This window comes from Dermacentor albipictus, chromosome 2 (assembly GCF_038994185.2).
Source record: "Dermacentor albipictus isolate Rhodes 1998 colony chromosome 2, USDA_Dalb.pri_finalv2, whole genome shotgun sequence".
Classification (NCBI taxonomy): Eukaryota; Metazoa; Arthropoda; class Arachnida; order Ixodida; family Ixodidae; genus Dermacentor; species Dermacentor albipictus.
The window spans coordinates 73,682,087-73,700,216 of record NC_091822.1 but is presented as its reverse complement, the minus strand read 5'-3'; positions in this window follow the sequence as shown (position 1 = coordinate 73,700,216).

Genomic DNA, 18,130 nt, shown 5'->3' with positions numbered 1-18,130 from the left:
GGGCGCCCCGCCTGTCCCCCCGTTCTCGCCGCGCCTTGGGGCTACTTCGTGTTGCTGGCAGAACTGTTGCCTGCTGCTGTGCAACAGGCTGTGTACCAGGAAGTTGGTCCTGAGCCTGGGCGTCTTCCTCGCCCCCAGCTTCATGGCCCGACTGCCCGGCCGAACCGCTGCTTCGCCCTGAATTGGTGTTACCGCGGGGGCCAGTTTTGACTTTCTGCCCATCTTCATCGCCTGGGCGTCTTCCTGCCGATCTTCATCGCCGTAGCCGCACCTCATGGCGCCGTAGCCGCCATGAGCCGCACCTCATGGCGCCGTAGCCGCCATGACGTGCGGCTACGGCGCCGCTTCCTGGCACGACGCCGTCGCGCTGGCTTGGCGTCTTGATGCCGTCGGTATCTTTGCTTTCCATGCGGGTGTCTTGCGGACCTTGCGGTTCCGTCCTCGGTGTGGGGTCCTGCAACGTAGGACGATGTTCCGCCCTTTCCCTATCGTTTCAGCTCCTCTGTAGGGACCGGGGCGGTGCCTTCAGCGGCGTCAACTTCCGCTGCGTCATCTCGGCCTCCGGGGCCCTTCCGAGCGGCGGGAAGTCGTCCATTTCCATTGCGGCCATGCTATAAGACTTTCGGGCGGTGCAATCCACGCTTGCGTGTGCGCCACCACAGTGGCGACACGCGAGCGAACAGGTCTCCTCCGGGTGCCCGAAGATGCCGCACCGTCTACAGAACGGTCTCTCGCACTGAGCCTTATAGTGTCCCTCCTGGCTGCAACGACTGCATAGCCGGCGGACACCTCGGTACTCAAGCGGCGCGATAACCACTCACCCGGGCGAAGTTCGGGAGGCGGTTATCGTGCTTCATATTCACATTAAGGTACCTTGTACCTGTACGTATACTGGGCCGTTCTTTATACCGCGCTTGCTCAATTTTTAGGGTGCTTCGAAACATCTTCAAACTCTCGGCTACTTCGTTGTCCGAAATATAGCTCGGGAGGTACATGCAGGTGATGCTGGCGACTTGGCGTGCCACGGGGAGTAGGGCTGCAACTTGGTTTCCGAGGCGGAGGCCGCCTACTTCGAGAAGCTTGTGGACTGCAGGTGCAGAGTTGATGCCGACTTGAAAGTCGAACGCTTCAAGGTGCTGGACACTGTAGATTTCATTGAAGGTGACTAGGGCTTCAACGGCGCCGATGACTTCGTCCACGGACGTGCCTGGTGGCGACCGGACGTTGAAGAAGTGATGCTTTGGCGGTGGCATGGCGACAAAAACCCCGCGTGCCGCCCTCGCCCGGGCACGATGAAACTTGGTTCTGGCGGCAGAAAAACCGGCTTGATGCGTGGATTTGAGGAGAGACCTGAGCCATAAAATAAAAGAACCAACTTAGAGAAGGGAAACTGTACATTCCGCAGTGGTTCGAAAATAAGCAGCGGCAGCGCATGGAACTTACTTAGGTGGACGCCAGATGACGTTGCTCAATCCGGAAGGGGAACTGCACATTTTTTAGAGCGAAATCCAATATGGCCGCTTTTTGCCGGTCGCGTACGCTGGTACGCGCCGTGCTTGCCCTGTAGGCTAAGCGGCATGCCTCAATGCATTCGCGGCCGCGTAGCTGGTGCGTTCTAATTGCCAAGAGCCTCTACTGACGCCCATACAAAGAAGCCACAAGTGAGTGAACAGAACGCGCGACTTTATTGGCAGAAGACACAAGCACTGTATATTCTCGTGCAATAGCAGAAATAAATTTTGCATGTCGAGATACGCTGGAATCATTGACGCGAGCTCGTAAACGGCTTACCGTCGTCGTCGCACGTGGTGGCCAGGTTAACGAGCGACAACCAGCAGCGGAAACATATTGGACAGAGTGTGCCGCCTGTTTGCAGCGACAGTCGCCGTTAAAAATGCCCAAATTGCATTGCGAAGCAATCGGGTGACGCAGGCATCTGCTGCCGCAGCCTACACAGCGACATGGGCTACCCCGGATTTTAGCCACTCACTCCTTTCTAACCTGCACGTTTCTTTTCTTTCGAGGGCCGCTAATGTGTGGCTCACACTTGATGTCTCACATTTTCTCAATATGGACAAGTCGCTTTCGTCGGCATCGCCTTCATCAGCTACTTTTGCGGGCCTTTCCAACCATCTGGCTATCAACTTCATACGCATCGAACTGTGTAAGCACGTATGCTGGTCTCCGTTCATGACTAATCGCGGCCGAGAAAGGCAACAGGCACAATTTGCCCATGGCTGCAGCAGGAAACGCTGAACGGGAAGCACGAATCACGGTGTGTGTAAATTGGGAGTCTATGTCGCTGTGCAGATTGCAGGAGCAAATGCTTACTTCGAGAGACTGCTTCCCAGTGCAACCGACCAGGCCGCAATATTCGAAAAACATAACACTGCGACCGTAACCAAGTGACATAAGAGCAAAATTAAAGAGCAATCAATCACCACATAAGGTTCAGACAATACATTATATATTGGCTACGAACCGTATGGCAACAGTGAGCATTCACATACACGGGTCTCTTACGGTACATTCAGCCGCCTACCTACAGGCGTAATGCTTGCCTTCATCGCACGTGGTGGTCTAGTAACGAGCGACAACCAGCAGCAGAAACGGATTGGACGGAGTGTCCCACCTGTTTGCAGCGACAGTCGCCGTTAAAAATGCCCAAATTCCATTGCGAAGCCATCGGGTGAAACAGGCATCTGCTGCCGCAGCCTACACAGCGACATGGACTACCCATCATTTTAGCAATGACTCCTTTCCAACCTGCGTGTTTTTCTTTCGGAGGCCGCTAATGTGTGGCTCGCACTTGGTGTCCCACAGTGTCTCAATATGGACAAGTCGCTTTCGTGAGCATCACCATCATCAGCCACTTCATACACGTCCCACCATGTAAGCACGTATGCTGGTCTCCGTTCATGCCTAATCGCGGCCGAGAAAGGCCAGAGGCACAATTTGTTCATGGGTGCAGCAGGAAAGTGTGAACGAGGAGCACGAATCACGGTGTGTGTAAATTGGGAGTCTATGGCGCTGTGCAGACTGCAGGAGCAAATGCTTACTTCGAGAGACTGCTTCCCAGTGCAACCGACCAGGCCGCAATATTCGAAAAACATAACACTGCGACCGTAACCAGTGACACAACAGCAAAATTAAACAGCAATCAGTCACCGCATGAGGTTCAGACAATACATTATACATTGGCTACGAACCATCTTACACGCATAATGCTTGTCTGTCGCATGTGGTGGTCTGGTAACGAGCGACAACCAGCGGAGCAAACAGATTGGACAGAGCCTCGCACCTGTTTGAACCAACAGTGGCCGTTGAAGATGAGCAACTTCCATTGCGAAGTAATCAGGTGACGCAGGCATCTGCTGCCGCAACCAACACAGCGACATGGACTACCCGGCATTTTAGCGTTAACTCCTTTCCAACCTGCACATTTATTTTCTTTCGAGGGCCGCTATGTGTGGCTCACACTTTGTGTCCCACTTTGTCGCAACGTGGACAAGTGTGCTTTGGTGGACATCACCTTTAGCAGCCATTCTTGCGCGCCTTTCCACACATACGGCTATCAACTTCATACACTTCGAACCATGTAAGCACATATGCTGGTCTCCGTTTTGAGCAAATCATGGCCGAGGTAGGCGACAAGCACAATTTGCCCATGGCTGCAGCAGGCCAAAACGAACGGGGCGCACCAGTTACGGTGTGTGCATACCGAGAGTCTATGTCGCTTTGCGGACTGCAGGAGCAAATGCTTACCTCGAGGGACTGCTTACCAATGCAACTGACCAGGCCTCCACACCCGAGGAACGTAACACAGTTACCACAACCAAGTGGGGCAGCAAAACCAGATTCTGCAATCAATCACTTCAGTGTAGCTTGCACAAAGACACAGGCTATCAAGGAAGAGGGGCAATCATCAACGAGACTAGGAATATGGAAAATGAGAAAGTTTGCATTCAAGAGAGAAGCCACTCTGCTCTGCAAGCACTGAAGGCTAAAAACATCAAGAAAAGTAAAATGGTGCACATCACATGTGCATAGGTTAATGCAAGACACATGCCAATGCTGCATCAGCTATTTCAGGAGAGGAATTGCGCATGACAACATACACTAGAAGATACTGCTCCAGATATGTCAGGCTACTAGACAGTGACTGGTATCAAGTATCAGCGAAGAATCGATTGACCTTTATGTTTGGATGAGGATGAATGATCTCTAACAAAAATGGGCAATGAGAAAGCTTGCATTTATAGAAAAAAATTACACTTGGCACAAACCGAATTGACATGGCTAGGAAGCTGATTAAGGGCAAACTGACGGAACTCGATCTTTTGGCCAGCGTCGTCCGTGCTTGGTCAGATGTTGCAGGTGCATCTGAAGACGAAGAATTTCTAGAGTCCTTTTTTAGTTACCTGGATGACTCAGGCAAATGTCCGTGCTGGTGGAATGGTGGCTGAAGCTTTTTTCAGTCTTGACACAGTCCTCTGCAGACTTTATATCCCATCTATATTCTTCTGCATGCGCTTCTTTCTTCTTGGTGTAAAAGCCTTGCAAATTCGGCTCCAGCCCCTTCCTGTTGGCGCAGATAGGAGCTCCTGTGATGACCAAGATGTGCTTGGCGTAGACTCTGTTGGGGCAAAACGGTGACACATGAGATACAGCACAGATTAGTCAAACTTATGTGTGTTTTCTTTTATGTTCGAACCAATTATACTGAACCATAAATATTCATGAACAAACAATCATATCTGCTGCAAACAGCAAGCCAATACAGCATATATCAAACATATTTATTTCTGAACCATGTGTTGTTTACCTTGTAGTAGTAGCCAACGTCCACACAACGACCTTGTAGCAGGCACCAGCTTCTGTTTAGTGCGTGGAGTGTGTTGCTTTATACTGGTGCCGTCCTCATTACTGCATGTCTGGAACAGAAATTTTGACTGAATCAGAAATTGAAAAAGCAAAATTTTGCAATATGAAATGCAATAAGGTGTGACATATATATCGTAATGGTTTGCGACTACAGAAGACATGCAAACGTACACTGTCTGTTCTAGGGTGCTTAAGCAGAATGTAAAATAAATATTACTATTGTCCATAAGATTGATGTCTGCCTAAGTAAAATGCATGTCAACAGCTTAAGTATTATTAAAATCACAACTGAGAACATTTGTTAGTTCATTTATACTCTAGGAGAAATCACACTGCTGGTTCCACAAGCAAATGCATGAAAGTCATGAAGCTATTGGAACTGATCCAGTATTTTTCTGCACGAACGTGATGTACTGCTTCACTACTGCAAAAATAAATGCCCTAGGGTAAACCAAACTGAACAGCAAGAACATTTGGAACCGACAAGTACGAAATATGGGTGAATTATCATGCTTGCAACTGTTTAATACATTACATTCTGTACTTTCACTTCATTTTACCAAAGGATTATTCAGTTTTGTGGACGAAAGACGTTGCCGGCGGACTCGAAAAAAAAGTTTAATATGTATATTGATAAGGCTACTCACTCACCTACGACCACGGCTACAATAAGATGAAAAATGAGACGCGCGTTCCGATATCGCTTTCTTCCTGTCTTTCTTTCGTGTGTAAACGACAGCCTCGGAAATAAAGGTTTATTTAGGAAACAGCTACTGAGATCCTGACTGCCCATATGTAATGCAGGATCTAGTTCGTTAACTTGTGCCCGCCTGGAAGGTAATGAGACGGATGTTAAATAACCGTTCAAGCAGTGGTGTTAAACGACTCACCGTTATTGCCGTTGTCAGCCGCAGCAAAATCCAGCTCCCGTTTCGATGCAGACTTGTTCCGAATGGCTCACAACCGAAACCCAACTTCCGGGCTTATATGTCCGCTTGCAAATACGTAACTTCACCCTAAGTTAAATAACGCGAGACACAGAAGCGCAAGAAACTAGTTTTAGAAACAAAGAAGCAACCAGTCTGAGTGTACGAACGAATGAATCCGTGCCGCCGTGCACTCAAACTACCGGTAAATTTTTTTTATTCCAGGCCAGAGGTCACGTGAAAGATCGATGATGCTGAACGCTATTTGCGTTTATAATGACGAAGAAACATTGTACTCTTTGCTGGTAAGTTTATTATCTAATGAGCAATGATAATTTTGCCATGTTTTTTATGTAAAAAATGCTTCGGTAATTGTAAGAGAAATTTTGTAAGATAAAATTGCGCTTACTACGACGCCTCTACCGGGTAATGTTGGAACTAACGTTAGCATCCCGAAGTGATTCTACTACGCTGCTTTTGTTAGCAGCGGCGCGCGGTCGAATTTTTCGCCCTCTGTGGCCATTTGTTGAACATGAGAGTGTGCTACCCGTGCCTGAGCGATGAAATTACGTACGCTTTCCGAGGCTGGTTTCATAAATGGGGTCACTTACTTGGCCAAGCGAACCTTCAAGCTATTCTCAAATTTGCATGCGTAAACCTCAACTCTTGTTATTCTTTAGCAAGTGTATATCTGACTGAGCTTTTCTACATGTACTTGTTGGTAGAGAAATTTTTCATGTTGGTGTATTCACGTTTAAAAGCTAATAACATCATTAAAAGTAGCCCGGATTGGTTGCACTGCACGTTTGCTATTTTCATGCGCAGCAGTCGCCATCTGGTGTTGAACATCGAAGTTTTAAACTCATGGGGAGGATTTTTTTTTACGGGATCCTTTTTTGTATTAGTTCTAAAAGCCAGTACACATGCAGTTGGTCCCACCCATAGCCTTCAAGGCTAGTGATGGGTCCACACACTAAACAAGTACAATAATATTGCCAGAGTTTTTGGTGAATGGGCTCAATCACAACACACTTCAGTAACACAGAAGAAAACTGGCAAGCTTAAGTATATAACTTTGTGGTATATTCGACCGAAGCAGAGAGTCCAAAGAATGTCCAAAGCACCGACGGGGCCTCAAAAATGGAAACAAGCTGTTTCTTGTTCTGCAAATTTATTTACACGCTTCTTGATTCCAATAGTTCATTAGAAATCAGGAAAAGATGTTTTAACGATGCCAAAATGTCATTCCTTTCCATTACTTCGTTTGGAACTTCAATACACACGTAGACTCCTTTATATTGTACAGCTATATGTTTGTATGTATTATGAGAAGGCGGGAAGGTAAATGGACTGTTTGTAGCGGCTCTCGTTTGTTTCATTGATATTCTGAATATAGTAAGGGGCAGCTCGTTATTCGACCTTATTTATTGTATTGACTACTTCAGCTATCTTCAATTTATATGTAATTGATGCGGCTAACATGCGTAGCTGCTCAAAAAGAGGCATACTGGTGTGAGTACATCTTGAATAATTTATTAGACGAATAACACGTTATTGAAGGCGACAAACATGGTAGAAATATGTTTTCTATGTCCTGCCCCTCGTTTGCAGGGAATAGCATCAATCGATGAGCACAAATGAAAAATACAGGATGCGTGAATTCGAAAGTCCAAAGCACTCTCTAGCCCTTAGTAATACATGACAGCCATGACTTAATTTGGAGCAGACATTAATAATTTGTTGTTTCCAGTGCATATCAGACTCAAACACAGCACCAAGACATTGCTTGCATTGCGACACGCTGAGCACAATCTTGTTGTTAATAAGTGATGCAACGTGGTCATTATTTATGTTATTCGCGAGTGAAACACGGTGTACTTTATTTTCTGGTTATAAAGAGTCAGCTGATTACTTATGTACCATTGCGATACTTGGCTAAGTTCTTCATTAATTTTACATTTCAGTTCCTCTAAGTTTTTTGCCTGCGGAATGTAATGCTGTATCATCGGCATCCATAATAGCTTCAGAATTCTTCAGACCTGACGGAAGATCGTTAATATAAAAAAACAGAGGCTCAGCAAGGAACCTTGCAGAACGCAGAAATTAGTGTTTTGCGGTAGAGAGGTTAGATTGTTTACAGCAACATACAGTTTCCTATTTGAAAAAAAAGCTTTTAATTATATAGTAATAAATACTTCCTTTCAGACCCTAAGTTTCCCATTTCTGTTGCAGTATTGTCTGATCTACCGCATCGAAAGCTTTGGATACATCTAATTAAACTACTATGACAAGTTTGTTATTATGCAGTGCAGTATTTATGACTTGTCTACGAACAAGAACGGCGGAAAACGTTGATCTTTAGACCCTGAAGCCATGCTGATTAGGACAGATGATGTTATACTTGTTTTAAACATTCTGTATACGCTTACAAAGTGCCTTTACAAGAACTGTATCGATTGCATTTAGCAGCGATATGGGCCTGTGCTTTTCTAGGTCGGTTCGCTCACCGCTTTTAAAGATGGATATGACCTTCTTCACCTGCAGGTCATCAGGATACACTCCGTTTTCCAACCTATGGTTTAAGATATGCAGTAAATGGATTCCCAGTATATAAAAGTTGTTTTTTATCAGCCTAACAGCTAATGCATCTGGTTCTGCCGCCTTAGCGACTGAAGGGTTGCTTACTGTTGTAACCAATTCTTCCATTTCTATGTGAGGCAATGCAAAAGTGTTGGTGTCACGCTCGGATATTTTCACTGAAGGAACATCAGGATGTACTTGTGCAGCTAGCTACCTTAGGCCCTATGGAGGCAAACTAGGCACTAAATGATTCAGCTGTACCTTCGTCAACAGTTTCAGAGAAAGTAGAGATGTTGGATGCTAAGCCGATTGCGTAATTTACCGTGTCCCAATATATTTTTTTTTATTTAGATGGCGATGAATAACATTGTTTTTTTCCTTTTCCTCATAGGAAACATAGATAGGTTTAGATAGCGTTTAAATTGAGTTATGTAATATTCGTTTCATCTGAACGGTTACCATTTATGCTTATCGTTTTACAAAATTTTTATTTCAGTATTCATGCAAGGACACTTTGGGTAGCTGTATTTCTTATGGGTCGGCACAGAGTGCCGTTGAATGGCATTTTAACGCGACAGCGTTAAGGAGCTCCTGTCGCAGAAAAGCCGGTGTCGTCGGCGTCCGCGGCGTTGGCAGTGAGCGATAAATCACGGCAGGCGCTTCATAAATAAAAAGCAACTTCGAAGATTGGCTCGGTGGGAATCGAACCAGGGTCTCCGGAGTGTGAGACGGAGACGCTACCACTCAGCCACGAGTTCGATGCTTCAAAGGGGGTACAAAAGCGCTTCTAGTGAATGCGGTGTTCCCTCAGAAACGTGCCGTAGAAAGTTATACTGCGATGTATATCGGTAATTATGAGCATGTAACTTACAGAAGTCGCAGTTACACGAGTAGCGAAGTACGTTTCCGCTACATTTCTTCTGCGCTTACCGCACACGCAGAGCCATCTTGCGGCAAACACAGAAGACCCCCTCCTCTCAATGTACGGCGCTGCCCGGACAGGAGGCGCGCCGCGCGCGCATTGGGACCGGTGCCAGGCGCGTCGCGGTCCCGACTCCCTCTCCCCTGATGACGCTTCGCCGTGCTCCCGGTCGCAGAATCAAGCGCCGTTCCTTTCTTATCTATCTCTCTGCCCGTGCCGATCACGACGTTTGGCTGGCGTAGATCGTTTCCCCTCCGAGACACCGAATTCTTTGGTTCGTTCTGTTTGCTCAGGCGCACGTTTCGTTGCCGCGCCGAACTCTGCCTTGCTCGACGCTCACCGCGTTATAGGTGGGCGCTAAGTCCGATGCGGGGCGCCTCGTAAGTGATCGCTGTGCCGTAGCGCATTGTCTTATACCCCTTGGCGGGTCGACGGGAACGCTGTCACGTTCCACTTGAAGGCGAAGCCTAAGCATCCTCCAATTTTTTTAAGTATATCTAGAAGTATCGTGTACTCGGTATCAACGTGTTTATCATATGCCATAATGAAATGTGTTCGTTCTAAGATTTCACGCAGCCGGACGTAATCTATCTTACTCAGTGTTTTACCCTATACCGAATGCAGCGTTTTTCAATAGGATCAATAATGGATGAATGGTCTGCAATAAACTCGCCGCAAGGACCAGCCTGCGCAGCTTAAGTAATATGGCACAGGATGGGATCTAGTGAGTAGTTGAGGTATCGTGGCGCGAGTTGGTTCTGTTTAAAAGTTTTCTCCGAAATTCTGAATGCCCTTTTGAACAGCTTACACCTATACGCCACGCTCTTACGGATCTGTGTGCAGACAACGGCGCGCGCAAGAGCACGTTAGGCTTTTTTGACGGTAACGCTATTCTTACGCGATGATACACGGGAGCGGTAACTAGGCGCCGTCGGTCACAGCGGTAACGCCAGATACGCGTGCTCATGGATATCCTCGTGAATCAACAACGTGAGTCTTCCTTTTGATTGCAATGGCAGGCCCTGCCCAAACGGGCAAGGCCTCTCGAAAATTGGCCTATAGGCTCATTGGAGTGTCCCTCCCCACGGTAATCTTTAGTAAAAGGCGAATAAGGAATTTTATTCGTGACTCGGGTACATAATACAGGTTCCAGTCAGTTTACAATCGTCAAGGTCACAGACAGGTTCCAGACAAATTCAAACACACTATTTCACATGGTGCATTACAAGAATGTAGCAGGTTCTCTATCCCTGCTATGGACACAAACAGTACACTTCAAGTCATGCGCAACCCTTCAATTGGGGCGCACTGAAATTTCACTCTACCATGCGTGAGTGCAATAAACGGGCATGACCACTTGTAAAGGAACGCTTCACCCAAGAAGAAGAGCTCTGTCTCCAAAAGGTCAATTACTATGGTATACATTCTTGATAGCAGCTTCCACTGATTTTTCCGGGCCTTACCCTGATTCACAGCCAGCCCCTTGTTCTCCCACAGTACGAAGAACCCTACAACAATCAAGAGCCGGGCCACATGGTTATGCGGGCACGGTCCTCGGTTAACAAACCTTTGGATCTTTAAAGATGCCTACGCTTTACCCAACAACGTCTAGAACGTTTTTGCTACCTGACAGAAGAGCAAGGCGTGTTGTCTTCATGTGATTTACAGTTAACACGTCGTTCACTTTTGGTTTAGTGCCACTTGTACATGCGGTCCGCTGTGGGTAAGACGGACCAACCAAAGCGCCAGACGACATCCTGAATGTCACCCGGTAACCAGCTGGGGGTTAGCAAGACCCATGGGAATTGTGTTTTCTCTGTGTCGTTTACCGAAGTTAGCAATAGTTCTTGGGCTAGTTCTGTATTGTTCACCTCCAAAAGGGGTGCTTCTAATTGTAGAGATGAGATTCTCTTGAAAATGCATATGACATGCGTATAAAAGGCTGAAGGGTTTACTGCTTTAGGACCTGTTACCTGTGCCTGAGAAAATAGGCGACCTTGAACACTCAGGAAGTAGCAAGCCAGCTTCCTTGCTGGGTGGTCCGGACTCAATTATAATACTCTCAGTGTGGTCTTAAGAGCAAAGATGTCTGCCAAAACAACCACCGGGGGAATGTTCCACCCGCCTTGCTCTCTTGGCAAGCCAAGATTCTCGTGCTTCACCAAGGCTGTCTTGGTATTCCAAAAGAAACGTATTATCTGCGACTTCACCTGTCTGGCTATCTGGTACGGTACGACCAAAGAGTTGGCCAAGAACCACAGGCGGCCTGTAAGAACGCCCATTACGAGGTACCTTCGTACAGCGAAGGGAAAGCTGAACTTGAGGGCGTGGGACACCTCCTCTTTGAAAGAGTGGAGTTCAGTCTTCCAGCTCTCGACTGATGCTCCCTTTGCATCGTACTCGATCCCTAGCATTCGGATCCTATTTGCCACTGTAACACCATGCAGCGTTGTTGGTGCTGACGAGTGCAAACAGCGACTTACTTTTGTGGATATTGAGTTTCGCGCCTGAAATGCAGGCGTACTCTGCGAACACTCCTAGGGCTACGCCCTGACTGTCTTCGTCTCTGTGATAAATTGTCACGTCGTCTGCATATGCAGTGACTTTTACCGAACAATTGCCTGGCAGCTGTAAGCCCAGCACGCTCTTGTGTTTTTCTACTTGCAACAGGAATGGTTCAATCGCCAAGGCGAAAAGCAAGGGTGAAAGCGGACAGCCTTGTCGCACGCCGCGTGAAACCTGTAAGGATGCTACCATCTCCTGATTCATCGTCAGGTCGCTACCAATGTCATTGTACAGTTCCATAATCAGGTACACAAACTGCCTGGGAAACCCAAAGGCTACTAATACCGCAAATATGTATGTGTGTTCCACCCTGTCGAAGGCTTGAGCTTGGTCGAGAGAAGTTAGCCACCCTCTGGCTTGCCTTGCCCCAGTGTACCCTATTATGTCCCTGTTGAGCATGTTTAGGGTTTGGACATTACGCCCTGAGACTGAGCAGGATTGCCAAGAATGTAATAACGATGCCATGATCTCCTGCACTCGCATCGTCAGTACAGTGGTCAGCAGCTTGTAGTACGTGCCCAACAATGTGATGGGGCGCCAGCTGCGTGGGTCATCGAGACCGTCATCCACTTTAGGAAGTAAAATTATCCTTCCTTGCTTTTAAAGGACTGCGGGAGTGTGTGCGTACTTATGAACTTATTAAGGATTTCACACAACTTTGGGCCTATGAGGTCCCAAAAAAGTGGAGTAGAATTCAGCTGTAAAGCCGTCGCAACCTGGCGCTGAGCCTTTATGCAGGTGGTGTAATGCTCGTGAGAGCTCCTCTAATGACATTGGGGTAACCAGGTAACAGTACTCCTCAGGAGAGAGCTGTGGCAAGTCCGCCAAGAAAGTATGGCCGAGTACACTATCCAACTTGAGCTCAAGCTCGTGGGTAGAGAGACTCTCAAAATGTTCGTGAAACCTTAAAACGTCCTGTTGACTAAAGTCCTTGTTTTTTATACCACTCAATCTACGACTGCTTACGTAGATAAGCACTTCCGGATGAGAGCTTGGTAAATGCCTGGCTGGAAATGAAGAGACAGAAGACGTTAAATTCCTCAGCCGCGTTAATCTCGTCTTAATGTCGGTCAGGTAGGTCTTCATTAACATTGAGGACGGTTGGCCCCGCTGTACGATCCGGATGCGATGCAATGTATGTCTGATTAGGTCTGAGTGCCTGTGCTTAAGCTTTTTTCCTTCATCTGTGCACTTCTCCCTCCAGGATCGTTTGAGCTCGTCCCAGTTTCCTGTGTTCATCGTCGCCGCTAAGCGGTTACGGAGACTGGCCATGGCCGTTTCGTTGTGGAAAAGCTTATTGTCTACTCGCCACAGGTGGGAAAAGAATACTCTATCTTTCATTTCGCAGATCAACTCCACCGGTCTGTGGTCCGAGATGTCTAAGGCGAACGGGGGAAGCTCCGCTGCCTCGTAGTCAACGATCGAGGAATTCAAAGAAGGAGACGCATAGGCGCGGTCCAAGCGAGCCTGTACATCACCTCGGCACCAGGTGTGTTGGAACGTTTGACCGTGTCGTAACACGTACGCGTCTGATAAATTAAACTGTTGCACCAGTTTTTGGAGTTCTGTGATGTATGTGTCAACCCGCTCTTTAGAAGGGCCTGATCTATCTGTGAGATTATTGAGAACACAGTTAAAGTCGCCTGTAAGTATGAAATGTTTCCGTTCCAGGAACAAAGGGTTCAGCTGTTTATAAAAGCTGGCCATTGCCGGGCTTCTAAGTGGTGCATAAATTTTTATAAGTCTTAATTTTTCTGTTTGGTACTTGAAGTCGAGTACTACCATGCGACCCTCGGGGTCGAAACTGAAATGGCATCCGTTAAGCAATGACCAATTTAATATTATGATACCGGCCCCGCACGCTTGATGTGTGGGGAATGAGAAGAACCCTTTGGCCCGGAATTGCCTTTCGATACTCTTCACTTTCTCTAAGGAGTCTATGTTGGTTTCCTGTGCGTGAAACCTTAAAAAGTTCTGCTGACTGAAGTCCTTGCTTTTCATTCGACTCAATCTGCGACTGCTTACATAGTTAAGCACTTCCGGACGCGAGCTTGGTAAATGCCTGGCTGGAAATGAAGAGGCAGAAGACGTTAAATTCCTCAGCCGCGTTAATCTCGTCTTAAGGTCAATCAGGTAGGTCTTCATTAACAGTGAAGACGGTTGGCCCCGCTATACGATCCGGATACGATGCAATGTATCTGATTAAGTCGGAGTGCCTGTGCTTAAGCTCTTTTCCTTCATCTAGGCAGATCTCCCTCCAAGATCATTTAAGCTCGTCCCATTTCCTGCGTTCATCGTCGCTGCTAAGCAGTTCCGAAGACTGGCCATGGCCGTTTCGTCATGGAAAAGCTTATTATCCACTCGCCACAGGTGGGAAAAGAATAATCTGTCTTTCATTTCGCAGGTCAACTTTACCGGTCTGTGGTCCGAAATGTCTAAGGCAAACGGGGGAAGCTCCACTGCCTTGCAGTCCGCGATCGAGGAATTCAAGGGAGACACGTAGGCGCGGTCCAAGCGGGCCTGTAGATTACCTCGGCACCACGTGTGTCGGAACGTTTGACCGTGTCGTGACACGTACGCGTCTGCTAAATTAAACTGTTGCACCAGTTTTTGGAGCTCAGAGGTGTATGTGTCAACCCGATCTTTAGAAGGGCCTGATCTATCTGTGAGATGATTAAGAACACTGTTAAAGTCTCCTGTATTAAATGCTTCCGTTCCAGGAACAAAGGGTTCAGCTGTTTATAAAAGCTGACCATTGCCGGGCTTCTAACTGGTGCATAAATGTTTATAGGTCTGAATTTTTCTGTTTAGTACTCAGTCGAGTACCACCATGCGACCATCGGGGTCGAAACTGAAATGGCATCCGTTGAGAAGTGACCAATTCAATATTATCATACCGGCCCTGCACGCTTGATGTGTGGGAAACGAGAAGAACCCTTTGGCCCGGAATTGCCTTTCAAGGCTCTTCACTTTCGCTATAGAGTCTATGTTGGTTTCCTGTAGACAAAGAATGTCACGGTGTAGTTTTCTGGCAACTCTTGCTACTGTTTTCTGCTTAGCTTTGCTGCTAAGTCCCCCGACATTCCACGTAACTATATTTAATGGCATGGTTTGGTAAAAAAGGAGACTAATTTACGGTGTAGACCTTTACGTCTTTATGTGACCTTGTTAATTCGATTTTAACATGTGGGCCTTCCCGAATAGTATTAAGATTTACAGATCATTGCCTGGCCTGATCGGCTGTCAGTTAATGAACGTGATACATGAAAGAGAACCATTCCCTTGCTGCACGAAGTGCTCGTGCCCTTTGATGTGGGGTTGTGTGCGTTGTGGCAAAACGCAACTGCAAACCAGTCATGATAATACACATGTGGCAACATGCCTGTTGCATAAAGAATACACATCCACCTAAGACACAATTTATCAGCTTGGGTATGCATTGATAGGTGGTATAACCCTGTATATTATAGGATGATGTAATGTTGAAAAAATGAAAGGGTGGGGTGCACGCTACGGCCGCCGACCCACCAGTGTGAGCAACTAGGCACCTAACAATAATACCCATGTATCAACATACCTGTTGCCTAAAAGCACACATTCACGTAATACACAATTCAATAATGGCATGCATTGATGGGTGGCTGAACCCTCTACACTAAAGGATGATGAAGTGTTGAAAAAAAAGGATAGGCCGGTTGCGCGCAACGACTGCCGACCCACTATGGTGCCCGGGGCGCGTGTATACTGACACGTGTACTTATCTTTATCGGGTGACCAAGTTTCGCCGCCTAACAAATGCTGTCGCACAGCGCGGGACGCGCCTGCGTGTATCCGAAGTTTCTGGAAAGTTATCGATGCTTCTATCTGCTGTCTGTTGTCGCCGAACCTTATGTTATCTGATGTCATCGTGTGACGCGAATGGTGTAGAACTTTGTGGAAGGCACGCGGGTCCAACGATTAGTCTAGAACATTCGATGACTGCTGTATAAAAGCGGACGCGCTGGACCCGCTGATCAGATTTTCGACGATCGCCGACTGTGTTCGCCGCTATTATTGTGCTATAAGTGTAGCCTGTTTTGTGGGCACAGGTTCGCCCTATAAAAGTTAGTTTTGTTGTTCACAGTATTGCTACTGTGTTATTCAACGTCACCACCACGTGACAATACCACGTCGGGCATGGGCTGGCCCGCGTGCCACTACGGCCAGTTGTTGCACTGTGGCGCAAAAACAATAATGATAAATATGCATTCTAGACGCCAAACTTGCGTCTATCTGCAGCCGCGCTGGGAACACGTGCCACACAAGTGGTCCCGAACAAAACAGTTCCGCCAGTCGACAGGGAACGCCCCACCAGGTCCGGGCGGCTCTTTGCCACGCTCGGGCGTCTGGAGCGCAGTACTCGCTCCCAGAGAATGGCGTGCCAGTGCCAGCCGAAACCCGCCCCGGCATACGAGCCTTTAGAGGAAAAAAAACCGTCTGCATCCGTTCGACGACAGCGGGGACATGCCCGCACAAGTGACAAACTGCGAGGAAAAAGAAAAAGAACAAGCAACGAACAAGACGAGCATGTTGACGCAGTCCTGCGTCTATGTTGCTGCTTCCGCACATGGAACACCCTCCGCGTGGACGAAGAAGCCACGTGAACGGGCAGGCAATGCCACGCCGGTCAGGGCAGCCATACGCCACGCTCGCTCGGCCAGCCGAGCCTCCACTCCCGCCCCAAGAGCGCAGCGTTGCACGGAAGATAAACCCGCTCCGATCAGCGAGACATCGAAAAGGCGCGCCCACAGACAGCCCTCGTCGTATGCCCTCCTAAGCGGCGGCGGGAACACAACCGTACTGGGTAAAACCCCTCCATACACGTTTCCGCCAACCAGGTTAAGTACCGCCAACCTGCACTCCTCCTCCACGCTCCTCTCCCACTCACATCCTTAGCTTTCGGCGTCAAGCGGAACTTACGTAGCTGCAGCTTCCTGTTCCGAGTGGAAGTGACACTTTGTTTTTAGCGTTGTTTACTTTCGCGCCGCCGGAGAGGCTTTAATTGCACGAGCTGAGGTTGAAACTGTGAATACGTGTCCATCCAAGAACCACCGCCTACTGTAACCAGCGATCTGCTCGTGTTCACTGCTTCGCGTCAACCTGCGACGGGTTGTGGCACGAGCGACATCGTACAGTGGAATGTAGCGCCTGGGTGCTTGGAGACCACTGCCGCTTTTCGTGCATTTGGACAACCGCGACCGCGAACTACTACTTAAGCGGAATACAACAGCTTGTTCCCTTTGCATTCGTCTTAAGGTGACTGCCACAGCTCTGCTAAGCACGCGCGGGCATCTCACCATCGTCTAACAGCAGTCAAAGCGGAAATTCCCGCAGAGCAACTCCAGGAAGCGGAAACACCGGAACCGGAAATACGAAACCGGATTTGGTGTGAGGGGAAAAGGCGGCGCACAACAAAGGTTGTCGCTACTTAAGTAAGCGGCGGTGGCGCGTAGATGCAGGGGTTTTAGTACAGGGGGGCTATTCTTCAAGAGTCCACCTAGTGGACTGTCTACTTCGGCCACCGCTGATTGGCTGTAGGCCTACGAATGACGATGCCGACCGGCGCTTCTAGCTTCCGGTTCCTTTCTGAAACGTCAGACTAACGTCAGTGGTGTTGTACTTACTCTTCACGTTTTGTGTGATAACTGAACATGCTTCGCCGCGTACACGTGATTCAAACAGTCACCGCACATCAACGGATCTTCCTGCGATTCCTTTGTTTGGAGTAGACCGCAGCACTACGATAGATGCGAGCTTGCTTTTTTTTGCTTTTTGATAACGGAGGAGAGAGGCGACTTCGAGAACAACGGGACCCGTTCGTCATGTCCGACGAGTCTTTTCCGAGGCACTTTCGCCTTTCGAAAACGACGGCGATGTGGCTGTGCGAGCAGATATCGGACGACCTGGCGCGCGAGAGAGAAGGGCTCGCCGTTCAAGATCAGGTGATTTGCGCCCTTTGGTTTTATGCTACCGGTGGCTTCCAAACGGCTGTCGGTAGCGAAGCCACCGTATCGCTTTCCCAGCCGTCTGTCAGCCACTGCGTTCGCGCGGTATCGGAAGCAATCGTCCGTGTCGGCACCGAACAGAGCTGGGTGTCGTTTCAGCGTACAAGATCGAAGATAGCGCTCGTCGAGCAAGGTTTCTTGCGGAGCGGCGACATCTCTGACGTCGTAGGATGCGTGGACGGCACCTACATTGCTATTGCCGGCCCGGA